Source organism: Hyperolius riggenbachi, chromosome 3 (genome assembly GCF_040937935.1).
Source record: "Hyperolius riggenbachi isolate aHypRig1 chromosome 3, aHypRig1.pri, whole genome shotgun sequence".
NCBI lineage: Eukaryota > Metazoa > Chordata > Amphibia > Anura > Hyperoliidae > Hyperolius > Hyperolius riggenbachi.
Genome location: NC_090648.1, coordinates 390,973,684 through 390,990,752, shown reverse-complemented (window position 1 = coordinate 390,990,752; position 17,069 = coordinate 390,973,684).

Below are 17,069 nucleotides of genomic sequence, written 5' to 3'. Positions count from 1 at the left end.
CTCTCGCGATTGCGTTCCTACTTTGTTTCTGCTGTTGTGTGTGCACCGTCGCGGGTTGGCGACTAGATTGGTGCACACACATATATTCTGTCCCTGTGCTCATTCTCATTCGCAATCGCTTCTCTTGCAATTGCGTTCTCACTTGGTTTTCACTGTTGTGTGTTCGCCATCGCAGGTTGGCGACAAGATTGGTGGACATACATACATCCCTTCTCTGTGCTTATTCAGTCTTGTGTCGCTGTTAGCAATCGCCATCTCTTGCGATTGCTTTCTCACCTGGTCTTCACGGTTGTGTGTTCATCGTCGCTGGATGGCGACTAGATTGGTGGACACACATACACCCTGTCGCTGTGCTCTCTCTCTTTAAGGGCTATCTTGCCCTGCATTGCTTCTCCTCGTACAATTCCTATCTGGCATCTGTGGCTGTGCAGAGGATCTGTTCCTCTGCACTCCACGGCTCCATCTGCCGGCAGAAATTCCCCTCTACAGGTGCATTGCACCTTTTGCTGGGTTTTCTCAGATTATACGCTTGTGGAGGATTTCCGCAGTGTCAGTGCCCATCCTGTGCGCTGACCACGGAAAGAATTCCACAATCGTTACAATGAAGAGGTGGGTGGTAGTAGTAGTGGAAGACTACCACCTACCTAGTAGTAGTACGGTTGTACGCGCAGGTAGTAACTATTTAACGCCTGCTGTACTAAACAGTAAACAATATAACTAACTGCCAGACAGTGGGTGACAAATTACAGTCGGTCGAACACACGGTCAGACGCAATCAACAGGGTGCACCGGCAAATGACAGTCACACAGCAGGTGACAACAAGGGATGCTGGCCTGCGAATGTAACAATTTACTACAGAAAGGTAATAAATCACAGAGTAACAAATGAAAACAATTAAATGAAGGGTTGGGTGGTAGTAGTAGTGGAAGACTACCACCTACCTAGTAGTAGTATGGTTGTACGTGCAGGTAGTAACTATTAAACGCCTGCTGTACTAAACAATAAACAATATAACTAACTGCCAGACATTGAGTGACAAATTACAGTCGGTCGAACACACGGTCAGACGCAATCAACGGGGTGTGCCGGCAAATAACAGTCACACAGCAGGTGACAACAAGGGATGCTGGCCTGTACACAGTCAATCAGTAACTAACTAGTATTAAATAATAGTACTGAAGCTATAAACAGACTACAGCAAACAGCAGCAGTACAATTTAACTAAACTACTATAGTACACAACTAACTAGAATCCCTAACCTACCTAAGTTAGTAGTAGGCTAAGGCTGCCCTAGGCTAGCAGGCCTAGCCTGCACACAGACTAACACTAGCCTAGCACAGTATACAGTACACACTAGCTGACTACAAACAATCAAATTACTATCTATCTATATAACAGTACAATGAATGTGTTTAGGAGGTGTTTAGGAAGCAAAATGCTAGGTTTAGCACAGAATACACTTGATCAGACACGCAGCACAGCACTGGAGCACTCAGTACCAGCTCAGTCACACAAGTGCGTAGCTCCGCAAAATGGCCGCCGCCTTATATAGAGGAGGGGAGGGCCAGGCTCCCCTCCTCTGATTGGTTGCTAGCGTTGCCAGGGACTTGGCTGGAGGAATTCTGATTGGCCCGCGTCACTCCCGAATCCGAACCCAACGTGTCATCCGGCCGAATTCAAATGCGCACATTCGCCCGCCTTCGGCTTTGGGTCGGGCGCATTGGGCTTCGATTTCGGGAACACTGAAATTTACCTGAATAATTCGGGTAAATTCGCAATCGGGAGTCCTGGAGAGCAAGCAGGTGGGGAGAGATAGCCGGAGACGGCAGCTCTGAGTCCCAAAGGACGCATTCTATGTTATGTGGGGGGCGTCGGAGATCTTCAATCAGCTTAATTGAAGATCGCAAGATAAGAGGATACTGTATTCGTTGGATCGTTTACCAAGGATATTGGCGTGGGAATTTTTTTTTAAAGATACAGGTAAGTATTTATGGTTAATTTAGAATAATAAAATACTTTTCTCGTGGTTGTGTTTTTATTTCATTTAACCCTTTGTGGAAATGGGTAAGGGGTACTGTGTACCCCTATCCTCATTTCTCCTGGAAGGGGGGTGATCATCTTGGGTCCCATTCTTAAAGGGGACTCCCAGATGCCACCATGAACCCCCCCCAGGGAATCATCGCCCCCACCTCCTCCTGGGGCACCGGAGGTGGGGAAGAGCCCCTTGTCCATGGATTGGACAAGGGCTCCAGGGGGGGGGGAGGTGCGAGGCATGTGTGTGAGTGAGGAGGAGTGAGGAGGAGGACCTTGACGGAAGGGAAGGGGAGGTGGCGGTGTAGCAACTCCGTGCAGAGCTGGACGCTGGGACTCAGGACGCAGATTGCTGAGCTGAGCTGAGCTGAGACGCAGAGAGAGGAAGGAGGAAAGAGGAAGAGGCTGGATCGGCTGAGTCAGCTGACTGCTGAAAGCACGCTGAATTGTATAGCAGCATAGCGTGTTCCAAAAACTACAGAGAAGCCAGGGCACTTCACTTTGTGCACGCTGAGGTGGCAGAGAGCCTGAGATCACAGGGGCTGAGGATTTATGGCTAGGACGACAGCCGGGATGATAGCCAGGAGAAAAGAGAGAGTGAAGGAGCTGTGAGTGGGGTAGAACGCAGCTGATCAAAGGAGGGCAGGAGGTCAAGCCAAAAGCCAAAGGGTGGTAATGTATAATGCATACAGCATGTGCAGTCTCGGCTTGGTAAGACCGTGATCATCCTGAACTTTACTTGAACTTTACTTTACTTAACCTAATAGCTGTCTGCTGGCTGGATACATGATACATGATATGAGACTTTAGTAAGTTTATGAACACTTTGCAACTCTGCTGCTACTGTGCTACTACCTTGTCATTTTGGCGGATGATTACTGATAAACTGAGGTGGTTAGGAGATATTGCTGAGATTTACTGAAGATTTAATGGATGCTGCAGAAGCCTGCTGTTTATGGTTAAGGGCTGCTATACCCTGCTGAACACTGAATAGTATTAGATATTGCTAATTGCTAATTAATTGCTGAAGCCTGCTATCTATTGTCAATGACTGCTGAAGCCTGCTGTCGACGTTTAATCGCTGCTATTGAACAATGCTGAAATCAAATAATATTTATTATTGAATATTGCTGATACTGCTATTTGTTAAAGCCAGCTGCCTATTGTCAATAGATACTGAAGATTTTTGAAAAAAAAAAAAAACCAAAACGGCAACCGGTGAATACTGTTGAATACTATTTGTTTGGCACCGCTATCACCGCTGAGTACTACTGGATATTATCATATGGTATATATTCACTGATATTTCCCAATATCGTTAATTATTACTGCTGCTACTGAAACCGCTGAATACTGTTGAATATTATCTGCCTGGTACCGCTGTCCCTGTTGAATACTGCTGGATATTGTCATACTGGAGAGGGCATATATTCACCGATATTTTCCAAGATCATTAATTATTACTGCTGTTACTGCAACCGCTGAACACTGTTGAATATTATCTGCCTGGCACCGCTGTCACTGCTGAATACTGCTGGATATTGTCATACTGGAGAGGTCATATATTCCCCGATACTTTCCAAGATCATTAATTATTACTGCTGCTATTGCAACCGCTGAATACTGTTGAATATTATCTGCCTGGCACCGCTGTCCCTGTTGAATACTGCTGGATATTGTCATACTGGAGAGGGCATATATTCACTGATACTTTCCAAGATCATTAACTATTACTGCTGTTACTGCAACCGCTGAACACTGTTGAATATTCTCTATCTGGCACCGCTGTCACTGCTGAATACTGCTGGATACTGTCATACTGGAGAGGGCATATATTCACTGATACTTTCCAAGATCATTAATTATTACTGCTGTTACTGCAACCGCTGAATACTATTGAATATTATCTACCTGGCACCATTTACATTTCTGAATAATATCATACTGGAGATGGCAGATATTCACTGATATTTTTCAATATCATTAATTATTACTACTACTGCAACCGCTGAATACTGTGGAATATTATTTGTCTGACATCACTAAATATAATTGGATAATATCATATTGGAGACGGCTTAGATTCACTGATTCAAAATTATGAATTACTACTGCTGTTACTGCACCCGCTGAATACTGCTGAATATTATTTGTCTGGCACCGCTGTCACCGCTGAATACTGCTGGATACTATCATATTGGAGACTGCATATAATCACTGATATTTTTTAAGATCATTCATTACTACTGCTGTAACTGCAACCACTGAATACTGTTGAATATTATTAGTTTATCACCATTGAATACTGCTGGATACTATCATACTGGAGACGGCATATATTTACTGATACCTTCCAATATCATTAATTATTACTGCTGTTATTGCAACGGCTTAATACTGTTGAATATTATTTGTCTGGCACCGCTGTCACTGTTGAATATTGCTGGATACTATCATACTGGAGACGGCATATATTTACTGATACCTTCCAATATCATTAATTATTACTGCTGTTATTGCAACGGCTGAATACTGTTGAATATTATTTGTCTGGCACAGCTGTCACTGTTGAATATTGCTGGATACTATCATACTGGAGACGGCATATATTCACTGATATTTCCCAATATCATTAATTACTACTGCTGTTACTGCAACCACTGAATACTGTTGAATATTATTTGTCTGGCACCGCTGTCACCATTGAATACTACCGGATACTATCATACTGGAGAGGGCATATATTAATTGATACTTTCCAATATCATTAACTACTATTGCTGTAACTGCAACCATTGAACACTGTTGAATATTATTGGTCGGGCACCACTGTCACCGTTGAATACTACTGGATACTATCATACTGGAGACGCATATATTCACTGTTATTTACCAATATCATTGATTACTACTGCTGTTACTGCAACCACTGAATTCTGCCGTATATTATTTGCAAATATGGCAGCTGGCATTAGAAATAAAAAAAATCTTCCATCCGCTGAAAAGGGCCTAAGTAATTTTGGATTTGTGCCGGAATCGCAACAAGATAAAGAGAAGTTTCCGGGGAACAGTCGGCAAACTCTGGGCAAGGAGAAAAATAATGCTGCAGTTTTTGCCCCTGGAGGAGCAATTGCTCCGTCAGATATTTCAGAGCATAAAAACAAAATCGCTGAACTGGTGAGGTCAGCAGAGAAACAAAGGAGGGGCAGCCTAGACTCAAGTTTCTCAAGGACTCTGGAAATCTCCAGATGGTCAAGTGAAGAACGCAGTATGGTTAAGTCTGTCGAAAATGAAACTCAGGAAATAGACCAGAATATCGTAAATCTTCTTGAAGGCTTCACTAAACGTATAGAATGCACGGTTGCAAAGTCGGTCCAAGAAGCAGAAAGAGCGGCAGTGGCAATGGAATTAAAACCAATTAAAGAATCGATGACTATATTAAAGAGAACCCGAGGTGGGTTTGAAGAATATTATCTGCATACAGAGGCTGGATCTGCCTATACAGCCCAGCCTCTGTTGCTATCCCAAACCCCCCTAAGGTCCCCCTGCACTCTGCAATCCCTCATAAATCACAGCCACGCTGCTGACAAACAGCTTGTCAGAGCTGGCTGTGTTTATCCCTATAGTGTCAGTCTGCTGCTCTCCCCGCCTCCTGCAGAACTCCAGTCCCCGCCTGCATCCCTTCCCTCCCTGCTGATTGGAGGGAAGGGACGGGGGCAGGGACCGGAGCTATGCAGGAGTCGGGGGAGCAGCTGAGACTGATACTACAGATGTAAACACAGCCTCACAGCACGGCTGTGATTTATGGGGGATTGCAGAGTGCAGAGGGACCTTAGTGGGGTTCGGGACAGCAACAGAGGCTGGGCTGTATAGGCAGATCCAGCCTCTGTATGCAGATAACATTCTTTAAACACACCTCGGGTTCTCTTTAAGCAAAAAATGGAAGGTCTTGAAAGTCAAACTAAATGAGTGAAGATGGTATCAGACAACCAGATAAAGCAGCTGAGAACGCATAAAGAGGCCTTGAGAGAACTGAGAAACAGAACAGATGATCTGGAGAATAGAAGCAGAAGGGAGAACATTAAAATCCGAGGTATCCTCTCCAGTGTGGAGCAGAAGGACCTGGAGGGAGTGGTACAGAAGATCTTTGAGGAAATTCTGAAAAGTAAAGAGCCAACAGAACATATGATAGAACGGATACACAGAGTGGGTAAAGAAAAAATATTAAACGGAACAAAATATAAAGATGTACTGTGTAAACTTTACTCATTCAAAATCAAGGAAGAGATTCTCTATAAAACAAGAAGTAACTCGGACTTTGGAGATTGGAAATTAGAATTCTTCCAGGACCTGTCTGCCCGCACCATATGGAGAAGACGACTTCTCAGACCTATCCTAGAAATGATCAAAAAAAAAAGGAGGAGTATACAAATGGGGTTTTCCCATGGCGCTGATAGCAACCATAAATAATAAGACAGTAACTTTAAAAGACGGAGAGCCTTTGGAAAGATTTCTTAATAAACTGGCGCTACAAAAAATTGAAATAGAAGGATGGGAAGAGGCTTGAGTACTTGAATATCAGTTTTGAAGGAAGAAGATAGTACCCTCCCCCCCTGAAGTTTCTGGATAGATATCCTTATGGTGGATTGATTACCGTGGAGATATCGCCATACTACTATGTTAGTGGATGTGGGTATGTATGAGGGAAACAGGGAAAAAGGAACAGTTCTTAAATATGGATGGATGCTTAGGATCTATTGGTGCTGTCAGGTCTTGTCACATAAGAAAGGGGTGGGTGGCGTAGGTCTTTCTTCACTTGTCTTTTTTTTTTGTTTTTAGCATATTGAAGTTAATAAAATGGAATCTTTAAACATCTTGACAATTAATGTTAATGGAGCAAATGCGGGAACTAAAAGGAATAGAATTATTACAGACTTAGTAAGAAATAAAATAGACATTGCGTTAATTCACATTCATGGTGGGCTGCTTCACTTCACTGCTGGGAATTGTGAGCACTAATTATATTACATTGCTGTTTGTATATTGTTTTTTGCTGCTGCAATATCTGGTGGATTGTCTGTGTGGTTCATCTGATATTAAACAGCAAGTGTCAGTTTTTAAAAGTACAATTTTTTTTTCTTTTCCCTCTAGTTTGTTTTGCAGCAGGCAATTGGCTAGGGGGAGGGACTAGCTGCAACAGGAGGTATTTGGTCAGCTTCAGGACTCAGTACTGAGCTTGCTCAGTCTGTGGCTTGCTCACTAAGTGGCTGCGACACAAGTGGCATAGGCGTTAAAAACAGGCGTTACAACACAGGCACAAAGAGAGTGGTGAGAGGAAGTAGGTAAGGACAAAAAAAAAAAAAAAACTTCAATCAATATTGTGTTTTTTTGCATTGGTTAGAATGTGCTAGGCACGTTGTGGTGTAGTCTTTAAATTTTGAGGACTCCACCCCAACTTCACTCACTACACCTCCACTCCTCCACCCCTCCCGCCCCTCCTCCTCCCCCTCCTCCCCCCCCTCCCCCTCCTTTCCCCCCCCCCCCCCCCCCTCTTCACTCACTCCCCAACTTCACTTACTCTCCCTTTCCTCCTCCCCAGCTACACTCACTCTCCCATTTCATCTTTTACCACCACAGTTTACTTTAAATAATTTTTCCCCACACAAAAGTCATCATGTTGGACTATGCTGTACAGTGTACATCCTGCAACATGTATGCATGCCTTGATCAGCGGATTGAGGGTGTTTACTGTTGCCCTGGGTGTGTGCGTGTTGCTCAGTTAGAGGCGGAAGTCGCAGAGCTAAATAAGCCTCTCGCAACACTGAGAAGCATACACAACATGGAGAAGAGCTTGGATCTCACGATCCAGACACTGGATGGAACCGTTGAAGATGAGGAGGGTGGAGTACAGCCGGACCAAGAAGCAGAGGCAGCCGCTAGTTGGGTCACAGTTAGAAGGGGTAGGGGAAAAAGTGGCAGGGAGGCTAGTCCCGAGTTGTCCCTCACTAATAAGTATGCTTGTTTGCGTAATATTGGGGAGGATGATTCAGGAGTAGCAATGCTGCAGCAGGATGTGCTCCTTAGCAACCAAGGGGCAGACTGCTGTAACGAGAAAGGGAATAGGAGTGCAGCTAAGGCTAGACAGGTACTGGTGGTAGGGGATTCAATTATTAGGCGCACAGATAGGGTAATCTGTCGAAGAAACCGCGAATGCCGTACAGTCTGTTGCCTCCCGGGTGCTCGGGTTCGGCATGTAGCGGAAAGAATTGACAGATTACTGGGTGGGGCTGGGGAAGACCCGGCTGTCATGGTACACATTGGCACCAATGACAAAGTTAGTGGGAGATGGAAGGTCCTCAAAAATGATTTTCAGGTACTTGGAGATAAACTTAAAGCAAGGACCTCCAAGGTGGTGTTTTCTGAAATACTGCCAGTGCCACGTGCTACATCTGAGAGACAGAGGGAGCTTAGGGAGTTAAATAAGTGGCTGAGAAATTGGTGTAGGAAGGAAGGGTTTGGGTTCCTGGAGAACTGGGCAGACTTTGCAGTCGGCTACAGGTTCTACAGCAGGGATGGGCTGCACCTTAATGGGGAGGGTGCAGCTGCATTGGGGGAGAAGATGGCTAAACGGTTGGAGGAGATTTTAAACTAGGATCTGGGGGGAGGCGGGAGGATAAAGTCTCAATACATAGACAAGATGAGGTAAAAAGACAGTGGGAACCTATCATTATGGAGGGTGGAGAGGGGGGTGGGGACAGTGTAAAGATTAAGGAGGTTGGTAAAAATTCAAGTAGCCAATTTCATGTAAACAAAATTGGTAAATGTGGTGGTAAAAATATAAAGTGCATGGTAACCAATGCTCGGAGCCTTGCAAATAAAATAGACGAACTAGAGTTCATTCTGAATGACAAAGGCTATGACATTGTGGGAATAACCGAGACATGGATGGATGAAAGCCATGACTGGATAGCTAATTTAAAAGGATACAATGTGTTTAGGAGGGATAGAACAGGGAAAAAAGGTGGAGGGGTTTGTCTCTTTGTTAAGAATTCTCTTACAGCTGTCCTCAACGATGAGATGGAGGAAGATTGCGAAGATGTGGAGTCCGTTTGGGTAAATATTCATGGTGGAAATAAAAGTTGCCAATTGCTTATTGGGGTATGCTACAGGCCACCTCTTATTAATGAAGCTGCAGAACTGCGATTACTACAGCAGATTGAAAAAGCTGCAGGTAAAAATGAGGTCATAATTATGGGCGACTTCAACTTTCCAGACATTGACTGGAGTATTGAGGCTACCCATTCTGGTAAAAGCAGCAGATTTCTGGCAGCACTACAGGACAATTACTTGACTCAAATGGTAACTGAACCAACTAGGGGGAATGCGTTACTGGATCTGATCATTTCTAATAGACCAGATAATGTATCAAATGTGCAGGTTCAAGAACATTTGGGAAATAGTGATCACAACATGATAACGTTTGAGCTGGTGACTGATAGGCCACGGGGCAGCGGGACCACTAAAACTATGAACTTTAGAAAAGCAAAGTTCACTCAAATTAGGCAGGCACTAAGTTTGGTGAACTGGGATAATGTACTACAAGGGGAAGACACTGAAGGGAAATGGCAAGCTTTTAAACTTATACTCAATCAATACTGTAGTATGTATATCCCATATGGAAACAAAATGTCTAGGAATAAAAAAAGGCCTCTATGGATGAATAGAAAGGTTAAAGATAAAATGAAGAGGAAAAAGAATGCCTATAAGGTCTTAAAACAGGAGGGGACAGAGGCTGCACTAAGCAATTATAAGCAATAAAAATTGTAAAAAAGAAATTACGCAGGCAAAGATTGAAGCTGAAAAACAAATCGCTAAGGATATCAAATCTAACCTAAAAAAGTTTTACAAGTACATTAACTCTAAAAAAAGAAAGGTTGACTGTATAGGACTCCTAAAGGATGAGGATGGGAACTCAATGGTGGATGACCAAGGTAAGGCAGAGTTATTAAATGCTTTCTTTGCTTCTGTCTTCACAAAAGAAACAGCACTGTTGCAAACTACAGAGGCGGAAGAGTCTCAATCTTCTAACTGTAATATTAAATACTTAACGCAGGAAGAAGTGAAGGCAAGACTAAATAAATTAAAAATAGACAAGGCACCTGGCCCGGATGGCATGCATCCTAGGGTCCTAAGGGAATTAAGTTCAGTTATAGATAAACCCCTTTTTCCCTGGTGCTTCCATGGCAGCATACTCTGGGTTGTGCCCCGCCCCCAACCCCTATTGGACACCATAACTATAAGTTTAAACCGTGCCTCCTGGCCCACCATTCTTTTTTCTTTTGTCCTCCCTCTCTATCTGGACACCACTTTTTATTCCCTTTAAGTTTTTTAGGTCGCCCCCAGGGTTTATCCCTTTCCCTGGGGAAGACTCCTATGGGTGCTAAATGCACTCTTGAGAGGGCCCGGTCTGCTGTTCCCGGGTTGATCTTGGGCTGCTATGCTGCTAAGATCCGGTGCGTGGCTGCCTTATGTTCTATTTCCCCCTTATCCTATCCTTTTCTTAATGGTGGCGTTGTTTGGGGCAATGTTGCGCTAGGCGGCGGCTGCATCTTACCGTTGATCTCCGGTGGGAGCTGTGTGATGCTGTCCTATGCGTGCTAGCGCTGAGCGATGGCTGCCTGCGCAGCAGAATAGGTTGACAGCGCTGGGATTCTGCCGCTTGTCTCCAGTAAGTTCGTTCCGGCGTGGAACGAGGAGAAGGGCTGGGCGTGGTTGGCTGCGTCCATCTCGCGCGCGCGCGAGACTGGGGAGGTTTTTATTCCTCACCTTTGACACGCCTTCCTTCCCTTCCTCCCTGACTGCGGCGGCCATCTTTGATGTGGGCATGCTCGATCTGAGCATGCTCACGCTCATTGTGACTATTTAAGCCTCGGCTTTCAAGCTGGCAGCTGCTTGTCTCCAAAGCTCCTGTCAGCGCTGGGGAGAAGCTGCCTCACTTGGTTTAAAGCCATAGTCACACATATAATATATCAAGACATTTCTTGGTGGGTACCTTGGCTAATCAATTTCTTTTTATTTTCATGTTTTATTTTATTCTTTCTTTCATCTAATTTCTGCCTTTTTTTTATTTTTTGCTTATGTCTTACAGCCATTCTTTTCCCAATTATGGGCCGCACCAAAGATCAGCGGGAAGCTCAAAGGTATGGTGAGCTTTTCAAAGAAAAAAAAAAAAAAAAAAAGAAAAAGGAGGGTCTGGGCTGAGTGAATACTAATTAGTATTCCTTTTTTTTTCAGCCCCTCTAGACCTAAGAAATCGGGAGAACAGCGATCTCAAACGTCGACGAAGGTTTATGAGTCAACTTCTGCCTATCGTTCTGCTCGCAAGGATCAGCCGGACTACCAAAGATCCGATTCAAGACATAGAAGATCTCCATCTTACCATTATAGGTCAAGGTCCAGATCTAGGTCCAAAAGACGCTCTCCTTCACCTCGTTATTATGCATCACCACCCAGGCCACGCAAGTCGGATTGCTGGATGTGTGGAAGAAAGGCCTTACCTGGGAAAATTGTATGTGACGTTTGCTGCAGAGAGAACAGTACAAGTACTTCGGAAGATTCGTCAAGAGTTTTACAACTAATAAAACAGGCAGTCAGAGAGGAGTTGGCTACGCAGTCTACTTCAGCCCTGGTGTCTACGCCAGTGACTCCAAAGGAAACCGTTATTTCTCAGGAAGCGGTTCAGCTCCCGTTGGAAGTTGAGCAGCCTGGAGAGGACCATCTTCAAGATTCAGCTTCAGAGTCTGATGAACAACTCGGATTCCAATTCTCTCTGGTTGAACCCCTAATTAACGCGATCAAAGAAGCCTTACACTGGGAAGAGACGGAAGAAGCAAACGTAGATGTGGCAAAGTATTACCCACACTTATCTAAGGTTAGCCCTGCCTTTCCGTTGATAAAGGAAATTAAGAACATTATCACTGAAGAATGGGCTAAAGTTGAAAATAAGGCCTCTTTCACTAATAGATGGGCTAAGATGTATCCTTTGAATGAAGCAGATGTTCAGTCTCTCCAAAATGCGCCAGTAGTAGATGCCTCGGTGGCGAATCTCACCAAACATATGACTTTACCTTTGGATGATTCGGCGGAATTCAAGGATCCTTTGGAACGGAGGGCCGAAAGTGATTTAAGAAGAACTTACGTGAATGCAGGCGCTGCTTGTAGGACCTCGGTGGCTCTCACCTCCTTGTCGAGGGCAATGAAAATATGGACTAACAATATTATTGACGCTGTAAAATCCGGGGCCGACGTGGAACAGATAGTATCTGCACTCGAAGATCTTAAGATTGCATCAGATTTTGTTGGAGAAGCTGCCATAGATGGGGTCCGGGCATCCTCTAGAGCGATGTTGTCTTCAGTGACTGCTAGAAGATCTCTGTGGTTGAAATCTTGGAACGCTGATGGCGTCTCGAAGCAGTCTTGGGTCAAGATTCCTTATAATGGTAAAATTCTTTTCGGAGAAACACTTGATGCAGCAATTTCAAGGAAGTCAGGAGGAAAGTCCGGTGATATCCCACAAGATAGAAGAACTAGGAAACAGAGATTAAATCAGAAAACGGCATTTCAACGATTCAGAAATCTAAAATCTTACAGACCTGGGAAGGAATACCAGAGAAGGTGGCAGGGGGCTCATTCAGCTCTGACCAAGACTGTAAAGTCAGCCGGCACGGGTCGTCAGGCTCAGGGGAAGTCCTTTTGAGGCCTTGTCCGTCCACACTCTACCTGTAGGAGCGAGGCTCAGATTCTTCGCCAGAGTGTGGGCGGACAGGGTTTCAAATCCTTGGGTCCTGTCGACAATTTCGAAGGGTCACAAGTGGCAATTCAAGTCCCTACCAGAAGACAGCTTTACTCCGACTCATATTCCTTCATCAAAACACAAAATACTCTGTCTCATGCAATACGTCGAACTGTTACGACGTCACAATGCAGTACAGGAGGTGCCGGAATCACAGAGAGGCAAAGGCGTCTACTCGCCTCTCTTTTTGGTGGCGAAAAAAACTGGGGAGTGGCGTCCGGTCGTAGACCTGAAGGGATTGAACGTCCATATTCTTCTACCAAAGTTCAAGATGGAGTCTCTTCAATCCATCATCCTCAGCATTCAACCAAACGACTACATGGCATCGATAGATTTAAGGGACGCTTACTTCCATATCCCTATCCATCAAGACTTCCAGGCTTATCTCAGATTCGCGATTCAAGATACCCATCTGCAGTTCACAGCCTTACCATTCGGCCTGCCCACCTCGCCCAGGACTTTTTCGAAAGTTCTCCAGCCAGCAATTTCCCTCTTGAGACAACAAGGCATAAGGATTTACAGTTATTTAGACGACATCCTAATTCTGGCTCAGTCTCCGTCCTGCCTACAACAGCAAATATCGGATTAATTAAATCTGTTGGAAAGTCTGGGCTGGATTGTGAATCACGAAAAAAGTCAATTATCTCCTTCCCGGACGATGGTGTATCTGGGTGCTCACTTCGACACCTACCAGAACACCGTTTCTCTTCCAGAAGCGAAGATTCCCCTTCTGTTGCAGAGAGTGTTCAAAGCCTTAACCGCCTCTCACCTTTCTGTGAAACAGTGTCTACAACTCCTGGGGACGATGTCAGCAACCATTCCCATGATCAGGTGGGCTCATGCACATATGAGAGGTTTCCAGTTACCCTTTTTACAACAGTGGAATCGCAAAAACTTACATCAGAGGATATTAATCTATCCGTCAATGAAGAGCTCCCTAACTTGGTGGTGCAAGAGGGAAAATCTTCTGAAAGGGTATTCGCTCCTTCCAACGGTCTGGACTTATGTAACAACAGACGCCAGCATGTTTGGCTGGGGAGCATGGTGTCGAGACCGGATGATACAATCACGCTGGCTGTCTCAACCATTTGCAATCAATTCGAATCTCTTGGAATTACGGGCTGCACGTCTGGCTCTGATGTCTTTTGCTCCAGTCCTGAGAGGCAAAGCAGTTTGCTTGAAAACAGACAATTCCACCACTGTGGCCTATATTCAGAATCAAGGGGGGACCCACAGTCGTATCCTGTCTCAAGAGGCTGCTCTCCTGTTAACTTGGGCGGAGGAAAATCTGTTGCTGCTGAAAGCGATCCATATTCCAGGTCACCTCAACAGGAAAGCGGATTTCTTGTCAAGAACACTTCTGGACAACAACGAGTGGTCACTAGATCAAGAAGTCTTTCTTCAACTAATTCAAGAGATGGGAACGCCAACGATAGACCTGTTTGCCTCCAGCAAGAACCACAAGCTTCCCCTGTACTACTCGAGGAACTGGTCTCCAGGGACGCTAGCAGTGGATGCATTAGCCCAAGATTGGCCGCCTGTCCTCCTCTATGCATTTCCTCCAGTACCTCTAATATTTCGTTTTCTACAGAAAGTAATATTGGGGACATCAACAGTATTGGCTGTCCTTCCATTTTGGCCGAACAGAGTGTGGTTCCCTCTCCTGCTGCAGCTAGCCCACTCCAAACCTCGCTTTCTCCAGAATTCGCCCAACCTGCTGTCTCAGGGAGCCGTGATGCATCCAGCTCCACACAAGCTCCACTTGGCAGCTTGGATATTGAAAGGCAAAGGTTTGCAACAGCAGGATGCTCGGAGGCTGTCATAGGAACTTTATTAAAATCAAGAAAAATTTCGACAAACTCAGTCTATAACAAAGTCTGGTCGAAGTTTCTACAGTTTGGCAGGTCGGCCAAGTTTGACCCACTAAGAGCGTCTGTGTCTAACGTTTTGGAGTTTCTTCAGGTGGGACTGGATCTGGGTCTGAGCTACAACACGCTTAAGGTACAGGTGACGGCTCTTTCTTCAGTGTCTGGTGAGAAATGGGCTTGGAATCCAATGGTCCAGCAGTTCCTTAAAGCCGCTTTGAAGCTCAAGCCTCCTAGACGTAACTTTTATCCAAAGTGGGATCTTTCTTTAGTATTATCATTTCTCAGTTCCGCTCCATATCATCCTTTGCAAGACTGCTCTTTAATTAATCTTTCTGACAAATTAACTTTCCTTCTGGCAATAGCTTCAGCAAGGAGGGTTTCAGAATTACATGCCTTAGGTTGTAAAGAACCCTATATAGTGTTTTATGAAGATCGAGTGATTCTGAGGCCAATCTTACAGTTTCGCCCAAAGGTTGTCACGATCTTTCACTTGGATAGTGAATGGGCCTTCTCAGCTTTAGTGGATGACGACGACACTTCAAAACCTCATCCGTTGGACTTAGTTTCTTTATTGAAACAATACTTGACTATAACTCAACCTTTCAGACAATCTGATCGCCTGTTAATCGCTACCAAAGGCTACAGGAAAGGTAAAGAGGTGTCAACAAGAACGATTGCTTCCTGGATTAGGAAGGTCATCTCTAACGCCTACAGGTCTAAGGGGCTACTTCCTCCTGGTCAGCCTTCGGCCCACTCGACTCGTGCGATGGCCTCATCTTGGGCTTCCCTGGCTGGAGTATCCATTTTGTCCATCTGCAAAGCTGCCGGATGGTCATCGAGTAATACGTTCATACAGCACTACAAAATTGATCCTTGTGCTTTAACTACTGCTGATGTAGGACACTCTATAATATCTGCTGCTTCTGCTGTTTAAATAAATGGTGTTGCATTCCCTCCCTGTGTTATACCTTATCTTTTTGGCTAGTTAAATCCCAGAGTATGCTGCCATGGAAGCACCAGGGAAACAGGAAAATTAAAATACTTACCTAAAGGAAATTTTCCTTTCCTGGTGCAATTCCATGGCAGCATGCGAACCCACCCAAATCGGGGAGGACGATAGTTACAAGAATGGTGGGCCAGGAGGCACGGTTTAAACTTATAGTTATGGTGTCCAATAGGGATTGGGGGCGGGGCACAACCCAGAGTATGCTGCCATGGAATTGCACCAGGAAAGGAAAATTTCCTTTAGGTAAGTATTTTAATTTTCCTGTATCTTATCTTTTGTGACTCTCTTGCAACTGGCAGAGTCCCAGTGGATTGGCGTACAGCCCACGTTTTCCCATTATTTAAGAAGGGCAAAAAATCTGATCCAGGAAATTATAGACCTGTAAGTTTAACATCAGTTGTATGCAAACTATTTGAGGGGTTACTAAGAGATACTATACATGACTTCATAGTAGAAAATAATCTTATTTCTCAGCATCAACATGGGTTTACTAAAGACAGGTCCTGTTTGACTAACATGCTCAGCTTTTATGAGGTAGTGAATGCTAATATGGATATTGGGAATGCTGTAGATGTGATATACTTGGACTTTGCAAAGGCCTTCGACACTGTTCCCCACAAAAGTCTGGTGCAAAAGTTGAGGATGCAAGGACTGGGGAAGAGTCTGTGTTCATGGATAGGGAACTGGCTAATGGACAGAAAACAAAGAGTTGTGGTCAATGGATCATACTCAAAATGGGAGACTGTTAGCAGTGGGGTCCCACAGGGGTCTGTTCTGGGTCCAGTGCTCTTCAATTTATTTATTAATGACCTAGTAGATGCAGTAGTGAGCAATGTTGCTATTTTTGCAGATGATACAAAATTGTGCAGAATCATTAACTCTCAGGAAGATAGTGTCATATTGCAACAGGATCTGGATAGGATGGCTATATGGGCACATACATGGCAGATGAAATTCAATGTTGACAAATGTAAGGTCATGCATTTTGGACGTACTAATGGTCTAGCACCATACAAAATAAATGGGATACAGTTGGGGACATCAAACTTGGAGAAGGACTTAGGAGTACTCATTGACAACAAGTTAAATAATCGTACTCAATGCCAAGCAGCTGCAGCTAAAGCTAACAAAATTTTGGGATGCATTAAAAGGGAAATAAAAACTCGAGATGCTAGCATAATATTGCCCCTGTTTAACTCTCTAGTAAGGCCACATCTGGAATATGGAATTCAGTTCTGGGCACCACATTACAAAAAAGATATTGCAGTTTTAGAGCAGGTGCAGAGACGAGCAACAAAATTGATGCGTGG